This window comes from Solea senegalensis, unplaced genomic scaffold (assembly GCF_019176455.1).
Source record: "Solea senegalensis isolate Sse05_10M unplaced genomic scaffold, IFAPA_SoseM_1 scf7180000012949, whole genome shotgun sequence".
Classification (NCBI taxonomy): domain Eukaryota; kingdom Metazoa; phylum Chordata; class Actinopteri; order Pleuronectiformes; family Soleidae; genus Solea; species Solea senegalensis.
Window position 1 is genome coordinate 29,283 of NW_025320728.1, and position 13,257 is coordinate 42,539.

At 38.1% G+C, this 13,257-nt stretch overlaps 1 protein-coding gene across 5 annotated transcripts in view; it reads left to right on the forward strand.

Moving 5' to 3' along the window:
• Positions 1-9,251: 9,251 nt before the first annotated feature.
• Positions 9,252-13,257, forward strand: part of LOC122760085 (rho GTPase-activating protein 32-like) — a 38,979-nt gene continuing 34,973 nt past the window's right edge. For all 5 annotated transcript variants that reach the window (XM_044015157.1, XM_044015158.1, XM_044015159.1 and 2 more), the window contains exon 1: positions 9,252-9,285. The gene's annotated coding sequence lies outside the window, so the exon portion shown is untranslated. The remainder of the gene's footprint in view (positions 9,286-13,257) is intronic.

Here is a 13,257-nt window from a genome sequence, read left to right on the forward strand (position 1 = left end):
GAATGTATGCTTTTTTGCTGTACAGGAAATGAATGTTCCCGGTGTCGCAGTGCATTGAATGAACCGCAGCTGCATTTGAGACAAAACAAGTGGTCGTCGGCACACCAAAGGTGCAGTGTGTGCAATTTAGCCGCATTTTATTGGTTGTAAATGTTAAAAAAAACATGCTGGTCCCAAAACGAACGTCCGCCATGTGATCGTACATGTACAAGTAAGGTTTTTATCCACACGGAATTCAAGAAATGTCTTCACATAGGACATTTATATGTTCCTGGAACAGAGTCCACACTTTTTATTTGTTTTTCCAGCACCTAAATTTACTCCTCGCCTTCAGGTGTTGGAAGCAAGGATCGTGTTTACATTAGTTTGATAAAAGAATACTCACGCGCACAGTTTAATCGAGCTGAGGTCGTAGTCCGACTAAGACAAACAATCGCACAACTTGCCTGAGGATAAAATCGATTTATTAGCCGCGTACGTCTGACTCTGCGTCCGTAGGTGGCGCTGTGCATATTGAATCAGCTTCCTGTCGACCTTTTACGTCACAGAAATAAAAGCAGTGAGCGGTGAGATAGATGATGCGCGGAACGTCCAACTACAGTCCAACTAAGCATAGGAGTAATCAGACTATGAATCACATTATCCAGATATGTTAGTCTGACTAAGACTAGCTAAGATTTTAGTCGGACTAAGCATAAGAGCCATCAGACAATGAATCACATTATCCAGATATGTTAGTCTGACTATGACTGTGACTAAGTGTTTACATGGCATGAAGAAAACCAAATTGTTGCCTAAGTCTGACTAAAATCGGACTTTTAACATGCATGTAAACGCACTATGTAAAAAAACAAAACAAAAAAAACTTTCCCTCTACGTTAATGTGGCTTCTTATACACGGAAACAACCACAACAGTTCTTGCTGTAGTATGCACTGTATATGCCAGGCCGTTAGGTGGCGCTGTAACACTGCCACTGAAAATACACCAAAAAAAACAGAAGAAGAAGTCGTGGAGAATTTGCTCAAAGTTTGTGCGTTGTGTACAAACACAAAAGGAGTTTTAACAACAGAAAAAAGGGAACTGATCACAAAGCCCGGGTGAGCTCGAGGCGGGTTTATCGCGATGATAGGTTGATCGCGGGTTTATCGGCTGTTGCTTCCATATTAAGCGACTTCTTTCAAAGTCGTTGGACACCATTACCAGATAACCGTCGCTCCTATAAAACTACAACAAACTTGTTGATGACACATTTTCAGACCTCCAAAAACACGGGTTCCGTGTGGATAAAAAGCTAACGCTATAAAAACTTTTACGTGTTCTCTTAAACCCGTTAAGATAATCATTTTTTTATCTTCAAATTCTGCCAAAGGAAAATAACTCTGCCTAAATTTTACACACTGGACCTTTATGTCAGTTTGTTAAATACTTTCATTCTCTCTTTATTCTTATTTTTGCTCTGACAGCTACAAAGAAGAAACAAAAAAGAAGTCTTTTTGTTGCTCTTACTTTTTTCCATTTACGACAAATTCCCAACAAACTTAACAAGAGGTTTTTTTCGGCAAATGTCCACGTGAATGAATCGACTCGCTTTCACGGTGAGAAAGTGGTGATTTTTTTTTTTTTCCTTTATGCCTGAAATAATAAGTGAATTCTACTTTTAGAAATTGGTTTCCTGTAAAATAGGAGGCGGAGGGGGAGGGGGAAAAAGAATCTATATTTGTTTTGTACTGTACATGGTGTGTATTGTATTTGTAAAGATGAATCAAACCATGTTTTACAGGACGACAGATTCTTGTGTTGAGAGAGCGTGAGGTAAAGAAAAAAAGAAGAAGAGGAAATTCTATATAAAAGTATTTGCCTATCGTATGGCTTTAAGTGGATACTGGGTTTTTAAAAAAAAATTTAAAAGGTGCCTCATTTGTCATATTTTCGCTGACGTTATTTTATCGGAGATGAAACATTAATGCTAGCACCGTACGATGTATTATTGCCATAGCCCGCTGGCTGCACAAGTTGAGTAGTATTTCCTCTGGTGTATAGAACGTGAATGCAAACAAAAAAAAATAACAAAAATGCTTTAGAAGCAGAAGTGTGTTTGCCCTCTATAAATATTTACAGAACCAGTGGTGCTTTTCCACGAGCCAGCTCGCCTCGGCACAGCATGGTTATTTCGCTTTTCCATCAGTGAAAGTAACTTCCCGACGAGCTGAGCTGACACTAAAATGTGGTCAGAGAGTGTAGTCACTGAAGAGTCATGAGCGCGACGTCAAAATCCGAATATCTGCTTATAGTTCCAAAATTCTACTTATAATTCCAAAATTCTACTTATAATTCCAAATTCTACTTAGAATTCCATAATTCTACTTAGAATTCCATAATTCTACTTAGAATTCCATAATTCTACTTAGAATTTCAAAATCTACTTAGAATTCCAAAATCCACTGATTGGTCAGATAGTGTCGTCAGTGAAGAGTCATAAGTGCGACATCCAACACAAGAATCAAAGTGAACAATGTCCAACTGTGGATCAGTTAAAAAGACATAAACATTCTACTTATAATTCCTAATTCTTCTCATAATTCCAAAATCTGCTCATAGTTTCAAATTCTACTTATAGTTCCAAAATCTACTTAAAAATTCCAAAATCTCCCTATAGTTCCAAAATCTCCCTATAGTTCCAAAATGTACTTAAAGTTCCAAAATTCTACTTATATTTCCAAATTCTACTTATATAGCAAACCATGTCACAGCAGTTTCACACGGCCGTTATTATGACAGTACTATGAAGTGATGGAAAACCAACCATACCGTGTCGTGCAAGCTGACCCGAGGCGAGTCGGTACTATGTTGTGGAAAAACGGCAAATGTTAGTTGCCCGTTCATGAGCACACGCGTGCGCGTAGATTCACTCCTCATGGAGCTGAAGTTAAGTAGCAGACGCGCTATATATGCTAGAGCTAACGTTTGTACAAACGCGTTGCGTGCTGCTGCGGAGGAACTCGTTGTTTACATTAGTTTGATAAAAAGAACAGTTAGCGTTAGCGGCGTGTAGTTGCTTTGAAACATTACGACCTGGTGCTATGTTTAAACTTCGTGGTGCTGTAGAGAGTAGCGGTCTTTTTTCTGTTTCCATGACAGCGGCGAGAACTCTTTTTCGACGTGTGTGTGTGTGTTTTCCGAGCGACTAAAACTATAGACACTTTAGGTCCTTATCATAACAGTATCATGGTTGTGACAAAACGTGATAGACAATAATGGAAAAATAGTCGTATAACCTCAAAGCTAGTAGACACGTTGTGACTCGAAAATGAGCTGTTTTCTATCATGTGTTTGCGATGTCTGTCCGTGCTTCCAAGGTGCCCTCGCTACAGACGTATATATGTGACGGTATTGACAATTATAACCTAAACAGCCTGAAAAAAACAAAGTAGAACAACATAACTCGATTTTTTTAGATTAGACGCACATGACATGAGAGGGAATCTGCTAGCATCGTCGGGTGGAATCTATTTTCTAAGTCTTTACAATCTTTGGTTGACAGCACTGATTTTCAAGCACACACTTCTGCAGAAGCCGTCTCACATCGCATCCTACTTTTTTCCTTTCTTTCAATTTTTCTCGGAAGAATTCCTACTAGTACTGTACAGTAAAGAGCTCCGACGACATCACGCGACTCGGGTTTGTTTTCGCCGCCATGTTGGCAGGAAAAGCCTCAGCAAAGGTGGACATCAGCTATTGTGGTTGGCCATTGTTAGCAAAACCAGTCGCTAACGGCTTTGCGGTCGTTTTTGAGGGGGAGAACGTGCATAAAAACTCTTAAAACTTGGCATGGAGTTGAGGTCTAGTGAAAATGCGATATTGGCATAGTTCCCGGACCCGTGTGTTGCTCAAGGCTCTGTAGCGCCCCCTAAGGTGAAAACAGACGCAAAAGTTCCATTGAATTTCCCGAAACTTGGTGGTAAGATGGTATAGCCCGAGACAAAGTCAAAAAGACAAAAATCGATTGGAACCATGGCCTCAACTCAACCATTTGGCAATTTTCACCTTACGTAAATGAGCGAACTCGTCCGAGTGCGTTTGTCGTACAAACATAAAAAAATGTGTCAGTTCGTACTTCTTCTCTGTGTGACCATGGCTCTCGGGATTTTAGGTAATCCGTTAAATTATTCTCCCGCTTCCAACGATATTGCCTGGTACCATATGTTTGCTGCCTGTGGATTTGAGCAGTGCCACAACTTCCTGCCAAAATGGTGGCGTCGTTTTTGGTTTTTGCGACTGTTGCATGACGGGACCGCGCAACGTCAGCTCGCGGAGCTCTACAGCCACGACTCACACATTTGTATTTACTGCTGGTAGAAGGTTTTTGGAAACGCTCGTACGCGTCCGTGGGTGGGGGCGGGGTTTAAAACGAATGGACGCCGTCTTCCGGGCTCTTTTTTCTCTCCGCATATTCAACATAAAAACATGTACAGTGTTTACGAGGGCTGCTTTGGACGTACTGTTAGCTCAGTTTGTTCGGGGTTTTCTGTTTTTTTTCTCCTTGTTTTTACGTTTTATTTTTCAATTTTCTGCTTACAGCTTTTAGTGCATCACTAGGTGCTGGTAGGACAATACTTAGAACTGATATGATTTTTTTTTCAAATTGTATTAATCTTGCATGTAGAGACAATACAAAAAAAAAGGAAAAAAAAGACAACGCCTATTTAGCAATCATTCATGGACATCCAAGCTGGTTGTTATTGGAGAGGAACTAGAAATATGTAGTATTTTCTATATTCTCTGTTTTATCATGTGTACCAGCACTGAGAAACTAGAATGTATTATTATGATTATTATGATTACTATTGTAGACTATAATAAGCACTACATCGTTGACTGTTTTAGCTAATGCTCATACTCAAGCAAACCAAGTAGTGCTTAAAGATTTACATTTTCATTTCCATACACTTTGTGCTGTACATCACATGTTTACATCCTGTATTTTTGTTGTTTTGTTGCGTTCTTTTTCACATGTTCATATGTAAATATTTCAAAGCAAAAACATTTTTCCGTTTCAGAACAACCTGATGCTCCTCCTCTTATGTTTTGGTTTTTTCTGTTTCTGTCACAACATCAGGTAATTAACACTTCACGTAACACGTAACGCTCTTTTTTTCCAAGTAACTCATACTGTATGGTGCTGTACCAAAGCCTTATGTATAATATTTGTATTACTTTCCTCTCGTTTTGGCCACTGCTGTCCAGTGAATTCTGTAATTGTCTCAGATATCATGTCTCACTCACACTCCTCATGTTCAACTGCCATGGATCCCCGTTTCTTTTGTCGAGTCAAAAACAGAAACCTGGTCGGAGTATGGCGTGATAACTCCGGCCCTGTGTAACAACCGGGGCCCCCGGATGTAAAGTTGCCATCTCAAGAAACTGTACAGGCTCACGAGTGGTAGCTCATCATGACGTAGACGGCGTGAAATACGCTCCCTCTCTGTTATCTATGGCATGTCTGTGAGAATATGAACGCAGTGCTGTATTCATGTCACCATATCATTTCAAATGCTTAGTCCCATATGAAATTTTCCTCTCAAATTTTTTGTATTTTGATATAATAAAAAAGTCAAAAGAGGTTTCTTTTTTCGTCTTTTGGGATAAAGTGAGCTTTTGCCTTAAGATGCAATTCATGTACTGGACACCAGGTGTCAGTATTGGGCTGAGAATGTGTGTGTGTGATGATTGGGGGCAGTAAAACCAGGTCAAGGTGTTTTTGTTCAGAGCATGAAACAAAGTTCAAATAAACAGGGCTGTATTTGAATACAGATTATATAAACGCAGTAAGTGTATATGTATATATATATATATATATATATATATATATATATATATATATATATATATACATATATATATTTGTATACATATGTGTGTGATAATAATTTAATGTCAGAGGAAACAGTGTGGCAAAGAGCAGCAAAATATTATGTTCAGGAATGAAAATGTAAGTGGAAAAATAAGTAAAAACAAGAATGAAAGACTAGTATTTAAAAAAAAACATGATATAGATTAAAAACCTAATGGGTGTATTAATCACATGGGATACTATTGAAATATCAACTACTGCAAAGGAAAAAAAAATCGCTTTATTTATGCAACTAAACAAGCTTTTGTGTCACACTTTGGACACAAATGTGTGTGTCCTAGAGTCACATGTGTGATTTTAACTATCATAATAAAATAGAAAAGAGGGATTTTATTACCTGAATAAAACATGTATGAAGACACCGCACTGCAAAAACAGCCCTGCTTAAATTAAGCCAAATACTTTTATTTTCTAGTGATTTAAATGTTCTTGTTTTAAGAAAAAGAATGGACCAGTGGGTTTAGCCCAGTTTGCTTGTCTGGAATTCGCAAAGGTAACTTTTCATTTTAGCCAATTTTAGCCAATCTGTAAATTTCCTTAAAACAAGGAAAGTTCTTTAAAAAGAAATTCTGTCAGGTAAGAAATGTTTATTAATGAGTCTTCCTTTCCTTTTCCGCACACATACCAATTTGTGATAGTGAATTTTATGTCTGTCTTGAACACAAACTTAAGTGCAATTATGCTTTTCGGTGCAAAGATAACTTTTTTCTTTTCAGGCAAAAACTTAACTTTTACCCATAAATTCATCTCATTTCACGATGAAATAGGACTTTGCTGTGGCTTCCTCCCACCTGACATACAGAAATGAACTGTGTTGAACCAGAACAAGGAAAACAAACACTGAGAGAAGATGCTTTGTTTGTTTTTTTTTTTTAAAAAGAAAAGCTCTCAAACAAACATTGACCTGAAGAGTGTGCTATTAATCCACCGGTCAAACACACCTTTAAAGTCCTGCTCACTTTTTCATGTTGTTTAACATCCCAAAAAACACATAATCAAAAATATATTAATCGTTAATCAAAAGTGTGATGATAATGAAAACAAAAATAATCTACAAAATCTAAAAGCAAAAATTATACTATATCAAAAATATATTCTAAAATAAACAAATAGATTACATTATATTATTTTAGAGTGGATTAGATAAGATTACTGCAGTAAAAGGGTCAGAGTTCAACTTAATATGAATAAAAAAGCAACAAAATAGAATAGAGTAGGGAAATACAAATACAAAACTGACAGAGAACAAATACTAAAATAAGATAAAAATGAGAAAATATAAGAGGATTTCAGAATATTTACATATTGTACAACATATTGTACTTTACTATTGAAAGAGGTATGAACATTTGTGGTAACACAGGGTTATAGTCGTCACAGGTCACATCCTATAATTGTCGGACTATAGAAATAGTTCATTTACAAACTTGAGGGACAAGACTCAGACTAATGACTTCAGAAAAGTATGAAGACACAGCAAGGACAAGTGTGTCTGGGACATTCCTCATCTCTGTAATGACTTAATAGGAAATGATGATAATGAGTATTTTGGAAACTGGAATCATACATGTGTGGGGGAAAAAAAGGAATATTCCACTCTGATATAAATAGACAATAAAAAAAACAATTCTTCCTCAGGCAAAATAAAAAGAGTGCTGGCTGGTTTTCACATTATCTTCTCCAGTGAACAGCCACAATGAGATGATGAATAATTGGGACGAGTGCACACCACCCCCACCTACTGGAGACGCTTATGTAATTCTGTACCAAGCGTTACCTAACACCACACAACAACTCAGCAGCCAGATGGAGAATTTTATCAAACGGGGGATCCATGCTCACTCCCACGCCGCCCCAATATTCCGCTCCCACACTTTGTCAAAGGTTCTGCAAAGGCCTCAGGGCTTAAAGGGATAGTTTGTGGTTTTTATTTTAAAGGCGCAGTGTTTGTGGTATTTGTGCAGCGTCGGGTGTGTTTGGGAGAGGAAATCCAAAGAACCCACATTGATTTTTACACATTGCCTTGATGTGAACGTGGACGACAGAGGAAAAAGTATTGGAGAAATCCCAACTGAAACATAACAGTAGAATTACTACTTACCTATTTATAATAATAACAATAATAATGATGATAATAATAATAATAAATTGTATTTTAATTTTGCTAAAAGGGTGCTCAAAGATTCTTTGCACACATTTAAAGGTCACAAATAATATAATGCAGTAAAAATATGTATATTGAACAGCCACCAGGGGGCGTATCCACTGGTTTCAGAATTAGCTTCCACTTCTTACTTGATTTATGACATCAGGCAACATTTTTCCTGCACAGTTCATGGTCCCAAACACTAGTTGTGGCTCCTTTTCAATAGATTGTCACATTCAGGGGAAAAATAAACCCATGAAATACAGCACATATTAGTGGAAACCAGTGTGATCGACAGCACTGGTGATGGCCAAAAACTAAATCCTTGTGGCACAAAATAAAAAATAAATCACCATGACTTTGTGCTAGCAAGCCAGACAACATTATCAAGTCACGCAAGTTAAATATTCATTTCATCCCGATAATAATGGACATTTCTTTGACCACTAAAAATGTACACCATTTTGTGGTATTATCATGATATTTAAGTCACAACACAATATCATCACGATATTGTAATATTCGGATTTCCCCCTCACCCCGAGACCGGTTGCATTTGTTTCACAATAAATCAGTTGTACTGTGTTGTACAGTTGTATTGTGTGGAAATGTTGCTACGCTGTTTGTCAGCGCCAAAATACCACGTATTGTGTCGTTATCAACTGGTATCGCTAACAGTAGCTAGCCCGTAATACGCTAACGTATTAGCACTGGCCCCCACACTTCTCTCTGGAAACAAGGTGAAGTCGGAGGTTTAGGTGCCGATTAAAAAAGTTTCGAAATCAAGATGTGACACACTAACTGTTCATAATATCCATAACAATTAAATTACTGTTGATACTATCCATAAAAATTTAATTATCGAGGAAAATCGGAGCTACCACTTTAAATTTTCAAAGCGCGGCCACGGCTGAAGGTGGTGCGCGCTCCCGGCGACGAGTGCAGCTCTCAGTCGGTGAGTGTGTGAGTGTGTGTGTGCGCGGCTTCATCGTGGAGAGACCGTACCGACACAACAATGACGCACCGTATCATCGTGTTTAATCCACACACTCGCAGGTGAAGCTGTGCGTGTGTGTGTGTTAATGTGTGTGTGACACTGTGTGTGTGTGTGCGCGCAGTGAGATGCTGAAAACATGTTTCCTCGTCGATACACTGAGAGCTGAGGAGCAGCAGCACAGAGGAAGAGGAGGAGGAGGAGGAAGAGGAGAGGAGCAGCACGGTTACAGGTGAGGAAGACAGCTCTCTGTGTGTGTGTGTGTGTGTGTGTGTGTCTTCTGTCACAAACACTGACCGTGTCAAGACATGTAGTCCTCACGGATATCGAAACCTGGTCTCAATGAGGTAGACACTGGTTAAGTTCAGGGTTAAGATTTGATTTGTCAGGTTAGCGTTAGGCATTAACTAGTTATGGTTATGGTCAGAGGCAATACTTTGGTTCGGCTGTTTAAATGAATGGAAGTCAATGAGAGTCCTTAAAAGTACAGCTGTGCAAACCTGTGTGTGTGTTTGTGCGGGTACTTGTATGTCTATTGATGTGAGGACATTTTGTCCGGTCCTCACAAAGTTATAGTTTTTTTAGGGTTAAGGACATTGTACAAAAATGTGTGTGTCTGTTTGTGTTCTTGTATTTCTGAGCTCTTTAAGCATCTTTTCTGTCATAAACACTGACCTTGTCAGGACCTATAGTCCTCATGGAGAAAAACCTGGTCTTAATAAGGTAGAACATCATTTCTGGGGAATTGGTTAAGTTAAGGGCTAAGATTTGAATTGTTAGTTTAGGGTTAGGTATTAACTGGTTGTGGTTAAGGTTAGGGTAATGATTGGGTCCAGCTGTTTTAAATGAATGGAAGTCCATGAGAGACCTTCAAAGGCTAGCTGTGCAAACCTGCATGTGTACTTTTATATCTATTGATGTGAGGACCAAAAACTAATGCAAGTGAGGACATTTTGTCTCTTTCTCACAGAGTTAAAGTTATTTTTTAGGGTTAAGACCTGGTTTTAAGGGGTAGAGTTAGCTTTAGGTAAAGGTTAGGGAATGCATTATGTCCGTGAGTGTCCTCATTAAAACTACTGTACAAGAACTTGTGTGTTTTTGTATTTTTAACCTCTTTAGGACATTTGTTGACATAAACATTGACCTTGTAAGGACCAGTAGTCCTCATGGAAACCAAAACCTGGTCCTGATGAGGCAGAACCTAATTTATGTGGAGTTAGTTGAGTTTAGCACTAAGATTTGACTTATGCTTAGAATGAATGGATACATGAATGAATGAATGAATGGAAGTCAATGGGATTCCTTAAATGATAGCTGTGCAAACCTGTGTGTGCCTGTGAGGACATTTTAGCTTGTCATCAAGATTAGATTTTAGGGTAACGCTTCCATATTGGGGTTATGTATCTAGTCGGGATGACTTAATACCCTTTTCTGTGTCTGATACAATCCCAATATCACTTTTATCACAATTTTCTGATACAGTCTTTTTTTAAACAATGTTTTAATGATGCTATTAAGCTAATTCAGCGTACTAGCTAGCTATAACCACCCAGGTTACCTATAGTTAAGGTGCTGGCTAATGTTTTAGTGAAAGTTCATATTAAGTATCACATGGTGAAAGGAGACAATAAGGAGTGTATTAAAAACATTTTATATGTTTAATATCCACAAAGTGAAAGACAGTGAGGGGGAGAGAGAGCGTTAGCTAAACTTTGTGAATTTCCCTGTTTTTCGTCAACGTCTACTTTTTCATCCGTGTATTTTTTAACTCATTCTAAACTTCTTAAACGTCTGACGCTTGTTTTTCTTCTCCTCTGCTTGAGAACATTTTTGAGAACTTTACAGAAGCCTTTCAGGCTCAACACTGTTAAGAATTGCTGCTTCTAGCAGCTAGCTTAAACATGTTTCTCCCATCTTTGATGACACATCAAAATGTATTTTAAAATACTACATTTCTTTCATATATATCACCTTTAAAGGTCAGTTTAAGGACAAGGGAATGCAATATGGGACTTATTACTGTGTCCTTCAGAATTGTAGAAAGACTATAATGTGACTGTATTCATGTTGTGTGTCTGTGTGTGTGTGTGTGTGTGTGTGTGTGTGTGTGTGTACTGTGAGGACATTTTGTGAGGTCTAGTTTTGGGTTCGGCATTAAGTTGTGATGTTTGAGATGATTTAAGTTAGGATTAACCGTCCCCCCAGTTTCACAATCCCATCATTGTGCAATAATATAATACTTGCTACAATAATCTATATGCAATAATCCTCTTCTGGTGCTCCTGTGTGTAATTATGTTCTTATAAACTGCATGGGTTTGACAACACAAGTGTTTTAAACTGTTTTCTTAGCAGCTACACTCAACTGTCCAACAGTTCTGTGTAAAAGTCTTGGTGCAACAACAGCTTTGTTGTTTTTATGTCTGTTCTGTGATTATTGTCATTTGGATTCAAATGATGATATACAACAAGTTGTCAATGAGTTTAACTTGTGTACAACATGTCTTGAATAAATCTGGTGTGATGGGCCTTTTTCTCAGCAGATATTTGTCGACATGAAAGAGTAGAACAAACACAGGTTTTATTAGTTTATGAGTTTTTTTATTAATATATTCATTTTACATCACTAGTGCGTATTATATTGTGAACTATATAGCGCCCCCATATCAAACCAAACACTTTTGGAGATTAGGTGAAATGGCATCACAAATATTGTTATTTGGTGTCCTTGGACTCTTTTTCACTTGACTGGCCTCTATTAGACCATACTAGGCACTCTGTGTGTCATCCAGCTCATTTGAGTTTAAGTTCCTGTTTAAACACTTTATCACCTGTGTTTTTACAAACTGGCACCTGAACTTTACCGGCTTACAGCTGTTACCATCTTACATAAACATGACACAATTCCCTGAGTTGCTGAGATATACACACATGAATTTATGTTTAATTTGCCGCCAACTCCGTAATATGTAATCTACAGTTTTGCCCATTGTCAATAATTTCTAAGACTTCATCAGTGGATAAAGTCAGACCAAAATTGAATGGAAACATACTTGGGTGATTGTAAAAAATTGGTCGGTGTTCGTCAAACCTGCAAATGATGATGTTCTCAAATCTCTTGTTTTGTCCACAAACCAAAATGATTAACTTTTAATGATTTCTTTGTTATCCAGAGCAAAGAAATGAAGAAAATACTCACATTTGCTTGAACAATCAAACAATCATGAAAAAAGCTTCAAACCAATTAATCGGTTATCAAAATAGTTGTCGATCAATTTAGTAATTGATTAATAATCGATTAATTGTTTAAGCTCTACTTTTATATATAACGTGTGAGAGATTCCGCATTTGCATTACACAGTCTCAAACTAGGGCTGGGTGATATGGCTGAAAAACATATCATGATATAACTACTTCATATCAAGCATTTGTAATCCAGGGGGTGTGCGACGAAGATGGTAGAATAAGTTTGTTTTGTTTATAAGTACCGACGGAAGAAGCTCACATACCACTGGTGGTACATGCCCCACAGTTTGAGAACTTTGGCTTTAAATTGTGCGTAGTTTATGGATATCATTTTTAAAAAAAGACAACCAGAAAAACATCGTATCTGTGTGGTGGACTCAACATAAGGTTGTGTTCCTCGGCGACAGATCGGCTTGTTGATTAAATATTTCTGGGCTTGTCGTTGCTGACCTCTGACCTGATCCATCTGCGATTCTGGAGGTTCATGGGGCAAAGATCGAGCTCTGACACTGACACTGGATGAAATAAAGTTAATCTCACTCTTCAAGAAGATTATAGGATCACACACATAAACACACTACTGTCGATGGTTGATGTTATAAAATCATCGGTAAACGCGTGAAAGCTTGTGGTCAGAGGTTCCTCAGAGGTTTTATTCTCGTGCTGCTGCCTCTGCCTCATCCTCAGTCTGGAGGAGCATCAAGTCACGATGGACCGGAGACGTGTCACCATGGCAACCGCAGGCCTCCCTCCACTGCGTCTCTTTGCTTGTGTTGTCTCCATTCCAGAGCTCAGAATGAGAACATGAAACCCAACTTTTCCCTCGCTGACGGCGTGTGGGCCCGACATCACATCCTCTTGTGGAATTTTTCAGTGAAATCGAGGCTCATTAAATGTGCAGTCAGGAAAAAACAGTCTCTAAATTCAAACTTTTTGTTGAATTTCGATTTATACGACTT